Source organism: Mus caroli, unplaced genomic scaffold (assembly GCF_978045245.1).
Source record: "Mus caroli unplaced genomic scaffold, Mus_caroli_1 scaffold_15, whole genome shotgun sequence".
Lineage (NCBI taxonomy): Eukaryota > Metazoa > Chordata > Mammalia > Rodentia > Muridae > Mus > Mus caroli.
In genome coordinates, this window is record NW_028227270.1 from 71266098 (window position 1) to 71288745 (window position 22648).

At 43.9% G+C, this 22648-nt stretch overlaps 1 pseudogene; it reads left to right on the forward strand.

Moving 5' to 3' along the window:
• Window positions 1-14383: 14383 nt before the first annotated feature.
• On the forward strand, window positions 14384-15538 carry LOC115029067 (uncharacterized; annotated as a pseudogene).
• The last annotated feature ends 7110 nt before the right edge of the window (window positions 15539-22648 follow it).

The following is a 22648-nucleotide window of genomic DNA, read 5'->3' on the forward strand; positions in this document are numbered from 1 at the left end:
GATATCCACCTGATATTGTTGTCATACAGTTTTGCATAGGACTGAACTCAGTTCTTCCAGCTGTTTTCTGGGTGTGGTATCTTCTCTCATGGCTGTATGAACACCAAGGCCTTGTCGCCTCCTGAAGGCAGCCTCTACCTTACACTGAGACTAAGGTTTCCACAATGATGGAGGGAAGCAGGCTCAGCTCTGACAGCACACAAACTCCAGCTGGTCACCACTAGCTATGCCCTGCCTGAGCAAATCCTTCAGGTTCAACTGACACATGATAGTTGCCAGAGAGGTTGCTCTTAGGAGGAGGAGACAGGGGAATCGGCACTTTAAGACCATACATACAAAATATTCAAGGAAAGTTCAAAGTGAGTAGATTTGTCTTCTCCATGGTCTACATCACTAATGCATGACAAATTGTTACTCTTTGGTTTTGAATGCACATGTGTAACACAGCAACTGGGGCACTGAAGTTGAAGCAGTGTCTTGCATGTTCTTGAAGCACTGCTATAGCCTACTCTAGACAGCTGTCACCTTTGCATTTAAGTGGAATCCTCGTGGGAACCACAAAGAAGCAGCCCTATGATGTACACTAGCAAACTTCCTGGGAAGATTCTGAGAAGTCAAGGAGGGCTTTGTTAGCAAAAGATTCAAGTGCCACAAGAAAATAAGACTTTCCTACACATCACCATACTTAAGCCTAGGCTACAAATTCTAGGAGGCAGGAATAGGATTTTTATGCCAACCAGAGGCAACCTGTGTGTGTCACTGTGAGCTGGGTGGTAGATTCTGGGGCACTGTACCCACAGAACCACCCTTGACCAGTTCTAGTCTCATCTCCCCATCTGCAACTCCCCCCCCCCGCCACCGCCATGTGTGTGTTTCACCTGTGTGTGCATGTTCGTGTGCAGTTTCTCATGAAGGCCAGATGTCAATCTCAGATGCCCCTCCTCTGTGGTCTTCCACATTGTTTTTTGAGAAATGTCTCCCACCAATTCTTGAGTCCACCAGTTCAGCTCTTTTCTGTGCCTCTCCAGAGTAGGGGTGACCACTGTATGCAACAACTTTGAATGTGGGTGCCAGGACTAGAACTTTTTGGTCTTCATGCATTTCCAGCAACTGAGGCATCTCCCAAGCACTGCCCCCAAATTCTAGTGTCTCATTCTACAGAATGTGCACCATGATGGTTAGTCTCTTGACACTCTAATGGGCTGCCTGCCAATCGTGCAACTCCCTGGAAGGTCATGTCTGAGAGTCCCTGTCCAGAGGTCAAGAGGGGCCTGTCGACCTAGATGAGTGTGAAGTGGGCCTTTGTGCTTCCCACCAGCAGGTGACCCAGGATGAAGAGTAGCACTAAGAAAATCACTGCCTGGTGAACAGAACTGTCACCAGGCTAGTGGGGAGTTTCAGCTGGGTGGGGTTGGCACAGCTCCTGACCTTCTCTTTCTTACCAGGACCAGTTCTTTCTGGGGCATCAAGGTGGCTCTACCCCATCTATTTCTGAGCTTTGGGAGTTGCAGGTGATCACGCATGTCCCTTGGCACGTTTCATCTTGGGATAGCATTGTTTCTGTTTCTGACTCCTTCCCTCTGTGTCCAAACCCACCCCTGCTTAGAAAGACCCTGGTCATATGCTTAGGGTCCCCTCTGCTTACCTTCTATGAACAACATCCACAGCAACCATAAGTCCAGATAAGATCCACCATCAGTTCCTAAACTTGAGACTCCACATAAAAGTTGGGGAATGGGCTGTGGACTTCGCTCAGTTGCAGAGTGTTTGTCCACATGTACGCCTGAGTTCTCTGGAAGCACATAAACTGGGCAGAGTAGCCTATGCCAGAAAAAGATGCTTTTGCACTAAGATTGTTTACCACCTCAGTCTGTCACCCATGACACAAAAGTGATTCTGGATGAGCTCTGCTGCAACTAGGAGAAAGGAGAGAGATGAGTTTGTAAACAGCTTGGCTGATCTCAGGGAACTCTGACAATAAAAATCACTAAATATCATAACTGAGTGACTGAAACCAGGGCGTGACTAAGCAGAGAGGCAGGGACTCCAAAGGTTCTCCATGTGAGCAAGGTCTGAGAGGGAAGGAAGGAAGGTTTTGTATTTACTTTAGCATTTAAAGGTTCTTATAGTTGATAAGTTTTGTCGAGTAATCCATGATCCCTAAAAATAGTTAAGCCACTGAACTAAGTCTGTCAAGTATAAAGGAGAAAAGTTTTTTTTTTAAAAAATCCATTATAAAGAGATAAAATCAATCATATTTTGTAAATTATAATGTTATTCTTCTATACAAATGTATTCTACAGTGATCTAACCAAACATTATAATAAACCTTAAGTTTGGTGCCCGAGCCTCAAGGTTTCTAGTAGTTTAATGAAAGTCAAGAGAATTGCTGATAGCTATTTGACAGAGAATCAGTAAGCAAATATATCATTGAAACACCTGATACAGTAAAATTAACGTCAAGCAGGCAAGCTTGATTTACTGGGCACATACAAACTTCTGTGGCAGCAGAGAACACACCACCACCACCACCTAACACAAGGACTGTCTACAAGAACCAGATCCAGGTTGGGCTGCAGAGTGAATCTCACTGGCCTAAAAATTGTCACGTAAAACAACAAAACTTTGTGTTACATTTATTTACTGTCTGCACATGCACATGAGCAGGGCCCATGTGTGCAAGACAGAGGGCCATCAATCTGTGGGAGTCAGTTCTCTGCCGCCCCCTATGGGTTCCAAGGATCACATTCCAAGCCTCAGATGTGGCAGCAAGATTAAAGAAAAAAGTGTGTGTCAGAGAAGCCCTCCCAGGTATCAGCCCCAAGGCTCTGGGCCATGCCACTAAAGGGACTGACTTCAATCCTAACATATAGGAGCCTGAAGCAGGAGGACTGTTGTGACCTGGAAACCATCTTGACTACAGAGTGAGACAATGTGATTTAAAAAAAAAATGAAAATGCAGTGACTAGAAACAGTCAAAGCAGTTATATCCTAACTGGCTGACAGAGTTTGACCCACCAGCTCTCAATCTGAGACTTGTACTTCTCCTGGAGCCAGGGATCCTAGTCACTGATCTCATGTCACTACAGCTTTATAGATGTGTTCTTCCCAGAAGCATCTAGAAGGGGCTCTGTGTTAGATTTTATTGCTAATCTGATACAATGAAGAGTCACTTGGGAGTCTCAGGTGAGGGACTGCCCAGATCAGCCTGTGGCCATCTCTCTTGGGAATCATTTAGATTGATGGTTGGTGTGGGAGAGCCAGGGCTAGTATGAGTGGTACACATATACAGCCCTTTACGAATGCTGTTAGGAAGGATAGACCATACTAAAAGTTGCATGGACACAGTTACACACAATTCCCACATTCACTCTCTGCCTGAACACATGCTAGTATCTACAATCACATGTATGTATCCGAGAACTCATTATTGATGAAGCATTTTATTATCCTAATGTTTCACAGTTATGTGTGATGAAACAAAAACAATGACTGAAAAAAGCACAGGCTAGTTTCCACTCTTAGAAATACTGATAGCTTCTAAGGTATACATTTTCTAAAGACACCTGAAACAAAACCATGAGAAAAAAAAGAGAGAGCCATCATGATAATGTTTTGTGTGTCTGGGCATGTGTGGGCTGTGGCTGACTAGAACACTGTGTGTGCCTGGGGCTGGAGCTCAGTACAGTAGACCATATACCCACCCAATGTGGGGACACCTTCCAGCTCATTTGTGTCTGCAAATGAGCCATCTCCTTTTCTGCATGAATAAAATGTTCAGAGGATTCTGCTTGCTGGCATGGTGTATGTTGACATAGCCACTCAGAAACGGGTACAGAGATCTCCATAATGACTTGGCTTGCCTGCCTTCTTTCCCAGAGACTGCAGAACCTTGTTTGCTCTTTGTGAATTCTGAAATTAATTCCAGCATCCTTCTGCTCTTCCCGATCAGGGCCAAAGTCATGATCGCTCCTTTCTGGAGGTTCTGAAGGGAATTCTGCATTCTGGATGAGGATGTGTGTGTGGTACTGGGTACACCCTTGTGATGATTTGTATATCCTTGGACCAGGGAGTGGCACCATCTGAAGGTGTGGCCTTGTTGGAATAGGTGTGACCTGGTTGGAATGGGTGTGTCACTGTGGGTGTGGGTATAAGATCCTCACCCTAGTTGCCTGGAAGTCAGTCTTCCACTAGAGCCTTCGGATGAAGACATAGAACTCTCAGCTCCTCCTGCGCCATGCCTGCCTGGATACTGCCATGCTCCCACCTTGATGATAATGGACTGAACCTCTGAACCTGTAAGCCAGCCCCAACTAAATGTTGTTTCTTATAAGACTTGCCTTGGTCACGGTGTCTGTTCACAGCAGTAAAACCCTAACTAAGACAACCCTTCACAGCATGAAGTCAACTGCCTACTCTTCAGTAGACTCATCTAATGAGAAGAGAATCAAATTCAAACACAATTTTGCAGGACCTTTCACTAGAATGAACAAAAGTCGCAATTACTGCAGTTCGAAAAGTAGCTGTCACACATTAGAAACACAATCATTTCTGAAAGATGAAATGTTAACTAATGATTTTTTCTTCTTCTCCATACCCCCTGTCTACTTGGTGTCTGTGTACAGGTGAGTGAGTTTGCATTTGCATTCAAGGGCACATACATGTGCTTGGTTTTATGTGAGTAGGACAGAGGTGAGCATCAAGTCTCTCTCTCTTTCACTCTTTACCTTACTTTTAGACAGGCTCTACTTGAAGCTAGAGCCTGACAATTAGTCTACACCATCTGTACAGGGAGTTCCAAGGTCTGTCTGCTTCCATCTCCCTAGAGGTGGGGTCATAAGACACACACTGCTCTGCCAAAGTTTTCTGTGGTTGCTGAGGGGTCTAACTAAAGTCCTCCTGCTTGTTTTACAAGAATGCAAACTATAGAACTGTCTCTCTGTGTAAGAGGGGCAGACTTGGGTGGTGAAACCTCATCAGATTTCTCATGAGCCTAACACACAGGCCACAAAAAGCAGATTGTTCACACCCTGACTGGTCAATCTCCTGGTGCAAATATAAGAAGCAGGAGAGGCTGGTGGCAGAGTCCAGCCTCTGTGGAGTTCATAGGACTCAGGAGAGCCTGTGAACCCAGGTATTAAACAGTCCCTGTCATGGTGAACAGCCTGGGGGACCAGGCAAAGTGGTAGAGAACATTTTCTCTTGACTTGTGCTGAGATCAGAAGTGTGGAATTGAAGACTAAAAGGGAGTGGGCAACCATGCCCAGTGCTTCCAAAGGCCCCAAGGCACATGGGACTTGGTTTCCTGAAAGTACTGAAGAGAAGAGGTCTGGCTGAAGGTGTTCCAAATGGCTCCTGGGAGCTAGACCTGCAGGGGCTGAGTCACTTCCTACTGCCTCAGCCTTCCTAGTGAGGAGGGATAGGCAGTTTGATTGTTCCATTTCTCTGCTTCCATGGTACTCAGCCTGATTCCTTCCATCCCACGTCCAGGCTCAGGGGCCAGGCTGTGAGAAGCTTTCAGGGCTTAAAAGTCTTTCCCAACCCAAGCATCTCAGAGAGCACTCCCTGCCAGTGTGAACTAAGTGTCTCACTTTGGTCTACTGAATCTGGGAGGGTCATGGGCTGGGAGTTACAGTGAACATTCTCCCTGTTTGAACCTGAGTGAGGCATAGCCTTACTGTCTGGCACAAACTGATTTGTTAGACAACAGCAACATTAAACTCACTATTTGGGCTTTGAGAACCAAATTCAGGTTCTCTATGAGAGCACCACCACACAAGAAAGGACCCTCAGGGAAGAAAACCAAACTCGAAAGGCTTCTCACATCATCCTGTGCTAGGGACAAGTCTGAGCTTCTTCAAAGAGGCTTTCTGGAACATCTGCAAGGGATGAGAGAGAAGGATGACATTTCTCTTCTGTTAAAATGCAGAGTCCAAGGGTGTGTTTGCAACCTTCAGCACCCACTATGATGCTTGCCAAGGGGATATGCTTCTAAGACCAGAGATAATATGGTTTAAAAAAATAATAATAAAGGATCTAGGCGCTATTGGGAACTGGTGTTACCATGGTCATTATCCACAGCATGTCTCTGACTTCTTTCTAAGCTCCAAGGCTCTGGAGAAAGAGCCCCAGGAAACCACATGTCAAGTTCCTCATTAAGAGGACAATGATGCCCAACTCTCCTATCACTGCCACCAGGACCAGGCAGGCTGCTAGGCAGAGGTAACTTTAGCTACAGGTAGCAAGGTTTGGATGAACAGCTGTAAAATAAATAAATAAATAAATAAATATTAAAAGAGAAAGAAGGAAAGAAAGAAAGAGAAAAGAGAAAGAGAGAGGGGGGAGGGAGGGAGGGAGGGAGGGAGGGAGGGAGGGAGGGAAGGAAGGAAGGAAGGAAGGAAGGAAGGAAGGAAGGAAGGAAGGAAGGAAGGAAGGAAGGAAGGAAGGACATTACAGGATACCCTAGCACAAAATTTTGTTCCCTAGGACTGAGGCTGTAGCCTCTGTAGAGAACAGCATGTTCATTTTCACTGGTGGTCAGAGACTAAGGAGAGGCAAGTACAAAGCCAGTCTCCTTCCGTCGTGACCTCTGCTGTGTAGAGACACCAAGCAGGGCCTCTCAATCCAGACTGGGCTTGGTCTGGCTGAACCTACTCGTTTTCCTGGCAGCAAGCTCTGGGGTCTGATGGTCAAAAATGGCTCCCTACCAACATGTCACCCTGGAGCCTCTTACCTCCCACCTCCCACCTCCATTATGCTTGTCCAGCTGAGACAGAGCAAAGACAGTTTCAATGCTGAACACATCAAATAGAGCCAGCAGAGCGGAGACCCGAGAGGAAGGCTGGTGGGTCTCTGGAGCTGACAAGTGAACTTCTAAACCCAGCCTGGGGCCACAGATGACATCATGGCTAGGGCCAAAGGCCTGGCTCAGACATGACACAGTTCCCAGACACAACTTGTTGTTCATTCCTCATAACAAGCTCCTCTCTCTCTAGTATGGAGAACAGTGCTTCCTCCATCTTGAGGAGGAAGTGTGTGGGCTACAGTGGAACTTGTGGGTCTAAACATCCTGATATCCAGAGACAGCTAGGAAATGCATCAGCTCCCTACCAGCCGGGTGTGGAAGATACAGATAAGCAACTGGTGAAGGTGCTAGATTCAAGGACCCCTTCCTCTCCCTAACTCTCCGTTCTCCAGAAGAAAACCAAAGCCATGTGAGGACAATATTCAGGAAAGTTAGCACCACATGCATACCTCTTTGTGTGCCCTAACAATGTGTGCTCCATCATGAAACTTGCTGACATGGGCTGGATGGACTTCACCCCTAGAAACCTGGCCTTCTCTTCACCTAGGATGGCCACAAGATGAACACCAATCAGTCATCACAGAAAGTGTGTTCAGAGCTGTGCCAATATCCCTGCAAGGAAGGAGGAGATCAGCTGTTAAGGTCTCACTGCCACAAGCTCACGTTCTGGGCACACCCCAAATATTGGGAAGCATGGCCAGGGCCATAACAAAGCAACCCAGTTTTCCTTGAGAGTACCTCATAAATCACAATCAGACAGACAGACAGACAGTCTCTCTCCCTCTACCCTTCCCCCACTCCCTCTCCACTCCCCTCTACTACCTATTAATTATTTCCCCAAACTTATTTCCAAGAGGGCAAGAAAATCTACCATCTTCCCGGCCCTGGCTTCAATACTCTGAAGTAGGAGCAGAGATCTGCCCCAGTGAACACCCACACCTAAACCTGCTCTGACCACACAAGCAAGACAATCTATGCCTCTGCCTTGTTTCCCATGTGGGACCAAATGGGACTCGCCACATGGTCGGGGTTGAAAAGTATGATGTCATGCAGTGGCTGGACAGTGACATGACAGCATTCGTGCTATATAGCTGGGAGCATGATTTAGTTACCTCCCCCCCCTCAGAATATCCCAATATGCCAAAAAGACCTGGGGCCAGAGGATCAGAGAGGAAAGCCTGCTACCAAGCACAACAGACCAAACCCCAAAGCAAGTCAGTGGTGCCTTCCCCTCTGGGTCAGGGCATCCTGCATAAGCCACTTCCCTTTTATTTACTTGGACTAGTGGTATGTCAAGACCAGGCTTCAGAAACCCATCTTTTACCACAAACAGATACTTAGTAGGCTCAAAATTACCTCAAGTACATAATCTCCACAGACTATCCCCCTGTATTCCTGGTCAGCTGGTAGGTCCCCATGGACTCCAGGAGCTACACCCTACCAAGAAGGTACCCAGGGGAGCAGTGCAGACACGACAGCAGCAGGTGTCCACTCAGCATTGCTATCACCTGCAGCTCCATGGTTCTTTCTAAACCTGACCCCTAAGGATACTAGTCACAAAGCAGTCCCACAGCTGCTGCCTGTAGAGACAGTGCTGAGCCCCGGTTCTGAAAAGGCCTACCTACCTTGGCACAGTGAACCAAAACAATCTCAAAATGTAGTCCAATAAGTATTGAGGAATTGTGTCTGTGGGACCCTGGGAGAGGAAGGGACATCATCACAGAAGGCTGCAAAGACAAAGACAGACATTGGCAGAGCAGCAATCCAATGTCAGAGCAGACAGGACAATGATGGGTCTCCAGGGATGGATGTGGCTTTCCCTCTCTCCTGCTATACCCTGCCTCAGCAACCCAGGACAGGAGCAGATTTCCAAGCCAATAGCATACACATGTGCCTCGGCACATACTGGGACCCTACAATCAGGGCCTCTTCTCGTGGTGGGCCGTGGCCTGCATCCTCCAACTTTGGGAACTCTTTGGTCCTTTTGTCCCACTCCCTGCCCTAGCCCATCATCCATCCCTTTCTCCTCACCTCTATGACAGGAGTTTCCTCAAGGAAGGCTCTACTCCTACCCCAGTTCCCTTCAATTCCTCCCCTTTTCCAATCTCCCTTATCCCGATAGACTCATGCAGATTATCTATTTATGTCTCACAGGAATTGTGAGAGAGAAGACTGGAGGGGGTGCAGGGACAGGGCTGGGGAGAAGCCTGAGACCTGTGTTCCAGTCAGTCTTGCTTGCAGGGGTAGATGTTCTGCAGGAGCTGGGGAGGTAGGCCTTCATCAGGTAAATGTCACATGGCACCACCTCTCTATGCAGCCAGCAATGCTGGGCTGAGCAAGCAGGGAGCCAACAGTGAAGACCTAATGGAAGAGAATGGCTATGGGAGTCTGTGCCCTGGGTGTGTGGGCACGCAGCACCCTGACATTCTGGTCTGGCTCCCTTCAGTGGCTGTCCATCTGCACCAGTCTTGTCTACTTCACCACTTCAAAGAAGACACATGAAAAGGCCTGTTATTCGTGTTGCTATAGACAGGCCTTAGCGCTAAGCAACCTTGCTGTAACCTAGTCCTCCACTTGACTCCTCCCCTTCTGAACCTTTGCCCCCTTTTACAAAACTCTCCTTCCTCCCTTACTATCTTCTGGTCGCTATGTTCTGCTATCTACATCTGGTTCAACATTCCAAGGATCTACATAAGATCCTTGTTCTTTCTAAAGAGATAGACACCCTAAGTCTTGTACACCATAAATTAGTAAATTTGTCATTTGCAAGGGGCATCAAAAGGCATTAAAATAACATGTAGACATGCATTGTGGTGCCCTAAACTACCAGACCCCATTCACCTCTCCTTTCTTTACAGCTCCTTACAAAAAGTATTCATGGCTCACCTTTGAGTGAGCAGGCAGCAGCGAAGTGTTCTAAATACTCAAGTAATTCACCTTCTCATTCCCTTCCAGCATTAGTCATTTTGGAGTCATCAAAATTATTTCTTTAGAGACAATTGATTCATGTTCTTGGACGTGGAGCAGCCATGTGTTCACTAGATGATCTACTGTCATATACCATGGGGATGGGTGGACCACGAGCAGTCTTGCATGGACGTGGAACAGCCATGTGTTCACTAGATGATCTACTGTCATATACCGTGGGGATGGGTGGACCACGAGCAGTCTTGCATGGACGTGGAACAGCCATGTGTTCACTAGATGATCTACTGTCATATACCGTGGGGATGGGTGGACCACGAGCAGTCTTGCATGGACGTGGAGCAGCCATGTGTTCACTAGATGATCTACTGTCATATACCATGGGGATGGGTGGACCACGAGCAGTCTTGCATGGACGTGGAACAGCCATGTGTTCACTAGATGATCTACTGTCATATACCATGGGGATGGGTGGACCACGAGCAGTCTTGCAGTAATAACTTGGCTAGTTTTGGACAAGTGACAAGGAAGATGACCCACTGTGGTGGTGATGAGCTTGTGTATGCCTCAAAGACTTGTTTCTAAGTATGAAAAGTGATCTGTGAGCATGACACTGAGAAGGACATCCAAGCTCTGTGTCAACTGTAAGGCCGTTATGTTTTCCTGTCAAGGTATCTGGGTTCAGGTAGAGCAGGGGACCCCGGATATTCCCCATCCATCCATTTGTGAGTTTAGTTGCCATGCCAAAGTCACAAAGTTTGAATATCCTGCTGCATCTATTACAATGTTCTCTAATTTGATATTCTGGTAGACTTGTGCTTCTGGTGGAGGAAATGAACAACTGACATAAACTGCTGGAAAATCTATGATGCCTCCTCCTAGATGGAGCCCCGCTCCCCCAGACACCTCTCCAGTTCTTCTTACCAACACTCTTCATTATCATCTAAGTGGTTAATGGTATATCAACCATGTGAAAGAATCGGATGATCTTCCAACGATTTAACAAGTTCTACCTCAGAGGTGGTGTCATACAAGTTTGTTGCGTTTTTCCAGAACAGTTACTTGTTTATGTGTGGGAATGTGGCACGCAAGTTTCACCTCCTTAAATGCACCACAGCTCAGGGACAATAAGATTTTGGAATCATTTTGAAAAATACCCTCTTCATTCAGGTGGCCATGACCCTTGCTACATCTCAACCACTTTATTATGGGAAATGGTAGCAACACCCAATGCTAGGAAGAAACATAAAGCAGGTCAGAAGTTTATAGATATGAATTATATATCATAAAATCTGAGAGGCCCCCAAACAACCTAATGATGCATTTCATGTCATAGGAAAATAAGAACAACTAAAATCCCAAAGTACAGTAAAGACCAGAGATGGGACACTCAAAGGACAATACAGAAACAGAAAAAAAAATAAAGGTTTTAAAAAAGAGGATATTCGCCCACAGCACCCAGAGGAAGCTCCACAACGAGACACTCTCGCACACCCAGAATCATAGGATCAAGGGTGAGTAGGATACAACATCTGTTCCAACACCACCAGGAGTAACTGAGACCCTGCCCAACCAGTAGCTTGGGTTCCTTCTGGTCCACACCAGTTTACCTTGTACACAAACTCTGCAGCCCCCCCCCCAACACAAGGCTCAAATCCCAGGCACACTAACACACCCATAATCACAGGATCACAGGAGCTTGGTCACACCAGGTTCTCAGGATCCCAGAGGCAGCCTAACTCCCAGGAACTCTGACACACACAGAATCTCAGGATTACAGGATCGTGGAATCAAAGGACACAGAGACAGAGGGACTCTGAGGAGTTCTGACAGAACCAAGATTGCAGGAAGGACAGGATCTAGTCAGACACAGCAAGGGCAGGTAGCACTAGAGATAATAGATGGTGGGAGGCAAGAATAAGAACAGAAGCAGCAAAAGCCAAGGTTACTTGGCATCATCAGAACCCAATACTCCAACCACAGCAAGTCCTGCGTACACCATCACACCAGAAAAGCAAGATATGGATCTAAAGTCACTTCTCATGACGATGATGGAAGACTTTAAGAAGGTCATAAACTCCCTTAAAGAAATACAGAAGAACACAAGTAAACAGCTAGAAGCCCTTAAAGAGGAAACACAAAAATTCCTTTAAAAAACACAATCAAATAGGCAAAGGAAATTAACAAAACCATCTAAGATCTAAAAATGGAAATAGAAACAATAAAGAAATCACAAAGGGAGACAACCCTGGATTTAGAAAACCTAGGAGAGATATCAGGAGTCATAGAGGCAAGCAACACCAACAGAATACAAAAGATGGAAGAGAGAATCTTAGGTGCAGAAGATACCATAGGAAAAATTGACACAAGGACACAAGAGTCAAAGAAAAATGGAAAATGCAAAAAGCTCCTAAACCAAAACATCCAGGAAATCCAGGACACCATGAGAGGACCAAACAGAAGGATAATAGCTACAGAAGAGAGCAAAGATTCCCAACTTAAAGGGTCAGTAAATATCTGCAACAAAATTACAGAAGAAAACTTCCCTAAACTAAAGAAAGAGATGCCCATGAACATACAAGAAGCCTATAGAACTCCAAATAGACGGGACCAGAAAAGAAATTCCTCCCGTCTCATAATAATTAAAACACCAAATGCATTAAGCAAAGAAATAATATTTAAAGCAGTATGGGAAAATGGTCACATAACATATAAAAGCAGACCTATCAGAATTAGACCAGAATTCTCACCAGAGAATATGAAAGCTAGAAGATCCTGGGCAGATGTCATACAGACCCTAAGGGAACATTAATGCCAACCCAGACTACTATACCCAGCAAAACTCTCAATTACCATAGTCAGAGAAAACAAAATAGCCCAAGACAAAGCCAAATTTACACAATATCTTTCCACAAATTCAGCCCTACAAAGGATAATAGATGGAAAACACCAACACAAGGAGGGAAACTACACCCTAGAAAAAGCAAGAAAGTAATTTTTCAACAAACTCAAAAGAGGATAGGCATATAAACATAATGCTATCTCTAAGAACAAAAATAACAGGGAGCAACAATCACTTTTCCTTAATATCTCTTAACATCAATGGAATCAATTCCCCAATAAAAAGACATAGACTAAAAGACTGGATATGTAAACAGGACCCAACATTTTCCTGTATATAGGAAATGCACCTCAGTGATAAAGACAGACACTACCTCAGAGTAAAAGGTTGGAATACAATTTTCCAAGCAAATAGTCCCAAGAAACAAGCTGGAGTAGCTATTCTAATATCGAATAAAATTGATTCTCAACTGAAAGTTATCAAAAAGGGATATTCAACCACATTCATAAAAGAAACTTTACTAAAGCTCAAAGCACACATCACACCCCACACAATAATAGTGGGAGACTTTAACACCCCACTCTCAGCAATGGACAGATCATGGAAACAGAAACTAAACAGAGTCAGTGAAACTAACAGAAGTTATGAACCAAATGGATCTAACAGATATTTATAGAACATTTCATCCTAAAGCAAAAGAATATAGTTTATTCTCAGCACCTCATGGTACCTTCTCCAAAACTGACCATATAATTGGTCACAAAACAGGCCTCAACAGATAAAAGAAGACTGAAATAATCCCATGCACCCTATCAGATCACCATAGACTAAGGCTGGTCTTAAATTACAACAAAAACAATGGAAAACACACATACACATAGAAACTGTACAATGCTCTACTCAGTAACTACTCAATAACTTGGTCATGGAAAAAATAAGTAAATAAATTTTTAGAATTTAATGAAAATGAAGACACATCATACCAAAACGTATGGCACACAATGAAAGCAGTGGTAAGAGAAAAACTCATAGCTCTAAGCGCCTCAAAAAAAGAACCTGGAGAGAGCTAACACTAGCAGCTTGACAGAACACCTGTAAGCTCTAGAACAAAAAGAAGCAAATACACCCACGAGGATTAGACAGCAGGAAATAATCAACCCCCAGGGTTGAAATCAACCAAATAGAAACAAAAGGAAGGATACAAAGAATCAACAAAACCATGAACTGGTTCTTTGAGAAAACCAACAAGATAGATAAACCCTTAGCCAGACTAATAAAAGGGCACAGAGGTAGCATCCATATTAATAAAATCGGAATTGAAAAGGGAGACATAGCAATGGAAACTGTGGAAATTCAAAAATTCATCAGATCTTACTCCAAAAGTTTATACTCAACTTAATTGGAAAATCTGGATGAAATGGACAATTTTCTAGACACATACAAGGTGCCAAAGTTAAAACAGGATCAGATAAATCATCTAAACAGTCCCATAAACCCTAAAGAAATAGAAGCAATCATTAATAGTCTCTCCACCAAAAAAAAAAAAAAAAAAAAAAAAAAAGCCGAAGACCAGATGGGTTTAGTGGAGAATTCTATCAGACCTTTAGAGAAGACCTAATACCAATACTCTTCTAACTATTCCACAAAACAGAAACAGGAGGTACACTACCCAACTCATTCTATGAAGCCACAATTATGCTTATATCTAAACCCCACAAAGACCAAATGGAGAAAGAGAACTTCAGACCAATCTCCCTTATGAACATTGATGCAAAAATACTCAATAAAATTCTTGCCAACCGAAAAAAAGTTCTGATTGTTTTTCTCTAAGCGCTGCTGCTGGGTGCTGTGAGGGAAGCTCTAGCAAGTTCCCAATTCGCGACATGAATGGAATGACCTATGATGATGTGCATGTAAACTTCACTGGAGAAGAGTGGGCTTTGCTCAGTCCTTCCCAGAAGAGGCTCTACAAGGATGTGATGCTGGAAACCTACAGGAACCTCACTGCTATAGGTTACAATTGGGAAGACCATAATAGTGAACATTTTCAACATTCTAGAAGACATGGAAGGCATGAAAGAAGTCATACTGGAGAAAAACCTTCTGTATATACTCACTGTGGCAAAGTCTTTGCATATCGCAGTCATCCTCAGAATCATGATAGAATGCACACAGGAGAGAAAAGCCATGAAGGTATTCAACATGATAAAGCCTTTGCACATCAAAGTCACCTTCAAAGGCATGAAAGAATTCATACCAGAGAGAAACCTTATGAATGTAATCAGTGTGGTAAGGCCTTTGCACATCGTAGTTACCTTCAAAAGCATAAAAGAATTCATAGTGAAGAGAAACCCGATGAATGGAACCAATGTGGTCAAGGTAATCTCCAAATACATAAAAGGACACATACTGCACAGAAACCCTATGAAGGTAATCAGTGTGGTAAAGCCTTTAGGCGGCACAATACCCTCCAAATACATAAAAGAACACATACTAGAGAAAAAACATACAAATTCGATCAATGTGATAAAGCCTTTTCACAACAAGGTCATCTCAGAATACATAAAAGAACACATACTGCAGAGAAACCCTATGAATGCAATCAGGTTGTAAAGCTTTTGCACTCCATAGTCATCTTCTAATTCATGAAAGAATTCATACTGGAGAGAAACCTTACAAGTGTAATCAATGTAATAAAGCCTTTTTACAATATGGTGGTCTTCAAATACATAAAAGCACAGATACTGCTGAGAAGCCCTATGAATGTAATGAATGTGGTAAAACTTTTTCACAGCACAGTTATCTCTGAACACATAAAAGAACACATACTAGAGAAAAACCCTATAAATAAGCAATGTGGTAAAACCTTTGTGTGTAGTCTTAGAAGTCAAGAGCCAATTCATACTGCAGAGGAACCCTATAAATATAGTCAATGTGGTAAAGTTTTGCATTTCATAAATTGTTAAACAAGAGTAAAACCTTTGGTGTTATCTGTTAACACCTTTGCACATCACAGTAATTTTGAGTGCTGATAAAACTCATTCTGAATGGAATTTTTGACTATAAAAGATTTGATAAGATTTTTAGCCAATACATTTACATTAAGTTATAGACAATTATTTATTCAGGGGAATAAATCTGACAACTTTCAACAAAGCATTCAAGAATTGTGTCCCTCTGTTATGCACTGATGATGACCTGGAAGAAATAGAAGATTGATTGCATCAGAAGTATCTGAAGCCTTGGCACTTTAAAGAAGTTTCAGAGTCCTGAATCTCTACAAAATGAAGAAGAGTAAATAAAAAAGATCAGGAGAGAAACTGACAAGTCTTAAAAAGTGGCTGAGCACTTGACCAATGCCACAAGACAGTTTATCTCAAATGTGGTAAAAAGACAGCAGTGGGAGCAAGCCCACAAGGAAACATTGTACATTGTACATTGTATGCCTGCTAGAGTTTATATCCCGCATAAGGAGAGAAAGAAATATGCAGGGATGAAGATTGACTTGTCAGATCAGGATCGTATTCTGCTTCTCTGAAGCCTGTAAAATTATGTTAGGAGGACTCCTGGAGATCCTAAGACTTCAACAGGAGTCAGCCACCCTAAGACTGGGACAATCATGCTTTGCAAAGAGCTGTGTGAGGTACGGATGAACTATGAGTGGGAGAGCTTTGGATTTGAAAGCCAAAGAATCAAATGACTAGAGGGCGATGCTCAGGGTGTACCTGAGGACAAGCTGGCTCTTACTGTGCTCTCTGCATCCACTTAGCTGTCATGGGTCAGCCCCTCCAGGTCTTCCACTCTTTCCTTATTTTTGGCAACTACAATGTAGCTGCCAGTAAGAGCACTGTGCTCCTTCCCTGGCAGTCCCCACCCATTCATTAATCCCTGTAACCTGCTTCCCTGGGAAGACTAAGGATATTCTAAAGAGATATTTCTTTTCCTTTGGCTAACAATTAGTGAAACAGTGGGCTGCATGAAATTCAAATTTCCTGGGTAATCACATTCTGGGTAAGATTGAGTCCTCCATCAAAGAATGCTTCTGCTGAAGAAACATTTGCACATTGCAGGAGACAGAGTTTCTAAGAATGAGTTTAAGGGATGGCTGGACAATTCTTATACTGCTTGCATGGATTACTTGCTTTGCATCTGTCTCTTTCCTTCACCTAAGTATGTTATTATCCCCAACTATTGAATAGTTTGCTTCTGTCTTTGTCATTATTTCAATTTAGTTGCACTCAATAAATATGTTTCTAATTTTCATGATAAAAAAAATTCTTGCCAACCAAATCCAAGAACACGTCAAAACAATCATTCACCATGATCAAATAGGCTTCATCCTAGGGATAACAGGGATGGTTCAAGATACAGAAATCCATCAATGTAATCCACTACATAAACTGAAAGAAAAAAACACATGATCATTTCATCATTAGATGCTGAAAAATCACTTGACAAAATTCAGCATCCCTTCATGTTAAAAGTCTTGGAAATATCAGGAATTCAAGGCCCATACCTAAGCAGAGTAAAAGCAATATACAGCAAACCAGTAGCCATCATCAAACTGAATAGAGAGAAACTTGAAGCAATCCCACTAAAATCAGGGATTAGGAAAGGCTGCCTACTCTCTCCCTATCTATTCAATACAGTACTTGAAGTTCTAGCTAGGGCAATTAGACAATAATAGGAGGTCAAAGGGATACAAATTGGAAAGAAGTCAAATCACTATTTGCAGATGATATGACTGTATATATAAGTGACCCAAAAATTCCACCAGAGAACTCCTAAAGCTAATAAACAACTTTAGCAAAGTGGCTGGATATAAAATTAACTCAAACGCCGGGTGTGGTGGCGCATGCCTTTAATCCCAGCACTCGGGAGGCAGAGGCAGGTGGATTTCTGAGTTTGAGGCCACCCTGGTCTACAAAGTGAGTTCCAGGACAGTCAGAGCTATACAGAGAAACCCTGTCTCGAAAAAACCAAATTAAAAAAAAAAAAACTCAAACAAATCAGTAGCCTTCATTTATTCAAAGGATAAACCTTGGTGTAATCTAACCAAGCAAGTGAGAGATCTGTATGACAAGAACCTCAAGTCTCTGAAGAAAGAAATTGAAGATCTCAGAAGATGGAAAGATCTCCCATGCTCATGGATTGGCAGGATTAATATAGTAAAAATGGCCATCTTGCCAAAAGCAATCTACAGATTCAATGCAATTCTCATCAAAATTCCAACCTAATTCTTCATAAAGTTAGAAAGAGCAATTTGCAAATTCATTTGGAATAACAAAAACCCCAGAATAGCGAAACAATTCTCAACAATAAAAGAACTTCTAGGGGAATCACCATCCCTGACCTCAAGCTGCATTACAGTGCAATAGTGATAAAAAAAAAAACTATATGGTATTGGTACAATGACAGGCAGGTAGATCAATGGAATAGAACTGAAGAACCAGAAATAAACCCACACACATATGGTCACTTGATTTTTGACAAAGGAGCTAAAACCATCCAGTGGAAAAGAGACAGCATTTTTAGCAAATGGTGCTGGCTCACCTGGCAGTCAGCATGCAAAAGAGTGCAAATTGATCCATTCTTATCTCCTTGTACAAAGCTCAAGTCCCAAGGGGTCAAGGACCTCCACATAAAACCAGAGACACTGAAACTTATAGAGGAGACAGTGAGGAAGAGCCTCCACCATATGGGCACAGGGGAAAGATTCCTGAACCAAACATCAACAGCTTGTGCTCTAAGATCAAGAATTGACTAATGGGACCTCATAAAATTGCAAAGCTTCTGTAAGGCAAAGGACACTGTCAATAAGACAAAAAGGCAACCAAAAGATTGGGAAAAGATCTTTACCAATCCTACATCCAACAGAGGACTAATATGCAATATATACAAGAACTCAAGAAGTTAAGACTCGAGAGAACCAAATAAACCTATTTAAAAATGGGGTACAGAGCTAAACAAAGAATTTTCAACTGAGGAATATCGAATGGCCAAGAAGCACCTAAAGAAATGTTCAACATCCTTAGTCATCAGGGAAATGCAAATCAAAACAACCCTGAGAGTCCATCTCACACCAGTCAGAATTGCTAAAATCAAAAATTCAGGTGACAGCAGATGCTGGCGAGGATGATGAGAAAGAGGAACACTCCTCCATTGTTGGTGGGATTGCAAGCTGGTACAACCACTCTGGAAATCAGTCTGGTGGTTCCTCAGAAAATTGGGCATAGTACTACCAGAAGATCCAGCAATACCACTCCTGGTCATATATCGAGAAGATGCTCCAACTTGTAATAAGGACATATTCTCCACTATGTTCAAAGCAGCCTTATTTATAATAGCCAGGAGCTGGAAATAATCCAGATGTCCTTTAACAGAGGAATGGATAATACAGTAAATGTGGTACAATTACAAAATGGATTACTACTCAGCTATCATAAATGATGAATTCATGAAATTCTTAGGCAAATGGATAGAACTAGAAATTATCCTGAGTGAGATAAAACCCAATCGTAAAAGGACACACATGGTATGAACTCACTGATAAGTGGGTACTAGTCCAAAAGCTCCAAATGCCTAGGGTACAATTCATAGACCACATGAAGCTCAGTAAGAAGTAAGACCAAAGTATGGGTACTTTGGTCCAAAAAGGAGAACAAAATACTCACAGGAGCAAATATGGAGATAAAGTGTAGAGCAGAGACTAAAGGAAAATCCACCCAGATACTGTCCCACCTGGGGATTCACCCCATATATAGTTACCAAACCCAGACACTCTTGTGGATGTCAAGTGCATGCTAAAAGGAGCCTGATATGGCTGTCTCCTGAGAGACCCTGCCAGAGCCTTACAAATACAGAGGTGGATGTTAGCAGCCAACCATTGGACTGAGCATGGGGTTCCTAATAAAGGAGTTAGAAAAGGGAATAAAGGAGTTGAAGGGGTTTGCAACCCCATAGGAAGAACAACCAACCAGACCCCGCAGAATTCCCAGGGATTAAGCCATCAACAAAGGAGTACACATGGCTCCAGCTGCATATGTAGCAGAGGATGGCCTTGTCATGCATCAATGGCAGGAGAGGTCCTTGGTCCTATGAAGCCTTGACAGATGCCCCAGTGTAGAGGAATCAAGGGGGAGAGAGGTGGGAGTGGGTGGGTGGGTGGATGAACACCCTCATAGAAGCAGGGGGAGAGAGGATGTGATAGGGTGTTTCCAAGAGGGAAGATAAATGTTATCCAGGAAGGTTGATAACATTTGAAATGTAAATAAAGAAAATATCCTCAGGGCAGTAGTGGTGCATGCCTTTAATCCCAGCACTTGGGGGGGCAGAGGCAGGGGGATTTCTGAGTTTGAAGCCAACCTGATCTACAGAGTGAGTTCCAGGACAGCCAGGGCTACACATAGAAACCCTGTCTCAGAAAAAAAAAAGAAAAGAAAAGAAAAGAAAAGAAAAGAAAAGAAAAGAAAAGAAAAGAAAAGAAAAGAAAAGAAAAGAGAAAAAACAAACAAACAAAAAAAGAAAATATCCAATAAAAAAAAAGAAAAAGAAAGAAAGAAATTGGCAAATACCATAGCATATAAACAGAAGAAAGTGAAGAGTCCCACACTCAACCATCAAAAGGGTGAAATGTCATTTTCAAGAAATATATGGAAGGGGGAAGTACCAGTTGCATGGAATGAGCAGGCAAGTGAAATAGAGCAGGGGAATATGATGGGAGTGCAGTGTAAGTAGGTATGGAAAGTCAGGGTGAATGACACATCAGCCTAATGACTTAGATATTATCCACAAGGATTGACCATGTTTTCCCATCTATCTACAGACCTCAGTTTATCTTACTGTCCCCTGCTCTCCCATGAGCCGATTTCTGGGCAAATACTACATATGAGCTATGGCATGGTGACTTATCACTTCAGGAAGACTGCCAGTTTGTTGTTGTCCAACAGATTTCCCCAAAGGGTATGGAAGCTCAGGGGACCCAATATGAGACCCCTGCACTGGCCCTACAGTTACTGTGGCAGCCTCAGGCCACCTGGGCCCTGGAAACCTGGGTGTCATATATCCTATTTCAGGGGCTAGGTCAAGTCCCTATCCCTCTGGTGTTCTAAGCCAAGGTATTAACCAAGAACCCTCTCTGGGGTAATCTCTGGGCTCCTCACTTCACGTTTACTCTCTGTAGGCATCTGCACCTTTCCCCAGGCATTATGCTTAGATTCCAGACCACTCTAGCCAATCTGTCAATCATCTCAGCTTCATGACCAGATGGACTAATAACCGTGACCACAGACACTGTCTTCTCATGGTTCTGAAGGCTGGAGATACAGACAGGGCCTGGCCGAATCAGTATGATGACAGCACCTATGGCAATCATAGCTGTCCCATCACATAGGACTTAGAGAGAACATAGGGACCCCTTCAAACTTCACAGAAAGGCACACCACCCCATCAGGGCTACCACACTCACGACCTAAGCCTGATAATGACCTTTATTTTGTGGATTAGGGTCTTAAAACAGAAGACTGGACAACAAAATCATCCAATCTTCCACACACAGATATAGAGGGCACATGGGATGGTCAGAAATACAGGTAGCACCCTAAGTTTTAGTGTTCGGTACAGAATGTAAGGTCCTGGAAGCTGAGAGTCCACAATGGCATAAGGACAAGGGTTGTGTGAAGGCTGAGTCAGCTGGTGTTAGAAGGTGGACTTGTGGATTGAGTGTTCCTAATGAATTGCAGCCCAGTAGATGTCCATCATGAAAGTGGAGGAGAGCCTGTGGAGGGGCCTGCAGGAATGGCAGCACCCAAGCGACTCTGACCAAATGACGCTCCATGGGGTGGCAGAGAAGCAAGTCAGGGAGTCTGGGGGAAAGGTTGTGTGATGGAGGAGAGGGGGCTGCTCTTTCTTCAATGGACTACTTACCCAAACACTGCCAGGAGGAGGCTCCCATAGCTAAGGCCCTCCTTTTGGAGATAGCCTTGCTGCCCAGGGGGTTGTTCTCGTCACCTAGAATGCTGGGAGTCCTCTGCCCTGTAGTCCCAGATCTGTTGGCATCAGGTCTCACTGGTCAGGAGTCTACCTCTGTACTCAGGGTGCTGGTCGGAGTGAGTGTGAGAAGTGACCCACTCAGTACAGTGCTGCCTCCTCCAGCACTGGGAGTCGTGCAATGGAACAGCCTGCCAGCCTCGTGCCAAGCCTTTGACAAACCCAACTCAGTTGTATCCATAATGTTGATAGAAATGGGAAGATCATACAGAGAGGAAGGATGCCTCTTAAGACACTCTGAGGACATGTCTCTGCTTTCTGCCTTTGTACCATGTGATGCCCTCATGCACACAAGCCAAAGAACAGCTCTCAGAGGGAAGCAGCCACACCTCTCAGTTTCCCTTCTGCTCTCTCCTGACATCTCCTGGGCCTCTGTCTCCCAGGTCATCCCAGCTCTCCCAGTCTCAGCTTCAGCATCTTTGGATCTAGTCTAAGATCTCTGATGTATTTCACCAGTCATATCCCTGACTAGGGATATGCTTGTCAGGCAGATCTTCCATAGAGTCCTGGGCAGAGTCAGGTGAGCCTGAAGGAGAGATTACTTGAAGACTCTTTCTGGGACACCTCAACTGAACTGGATTGCTGCAGATCCCAAGGGATTTCAGATGTCCTCAGAACTGTGGTTCTGTCCTGAGATCAGCAACCTCTTTGGAACTGGACCAGCCCACCACAGGACCTTGCTTCACATGCCTGCCCTTAGCAGTCCTCCAGATCTGGAAGCTGATCATGGCCTCCATCTCACCTCAGACTGAGCTTCATAACTAGGTTTCACAGAGTTTGAGAGCACAGAGTTGATGGGGAGGATCCAAGGTTGGGGATGATGATAGCCTTCTAGTGCCTGCTCCTGCACCCCACTAAGACAGGAATCTTTAATGTCCTGTTGTTGAAGATGTTGTTGAAGAGCCAGGTAGGGCTTCTCATATACCTGTAGGTATCCATGCAGAGGCCCAATCAGTCACAACTTTCTGCTCTTCCTTCATAATGGGGCATTTGCTACATTAGCTAACTAGCTCTGTGTAGCCTGGGGT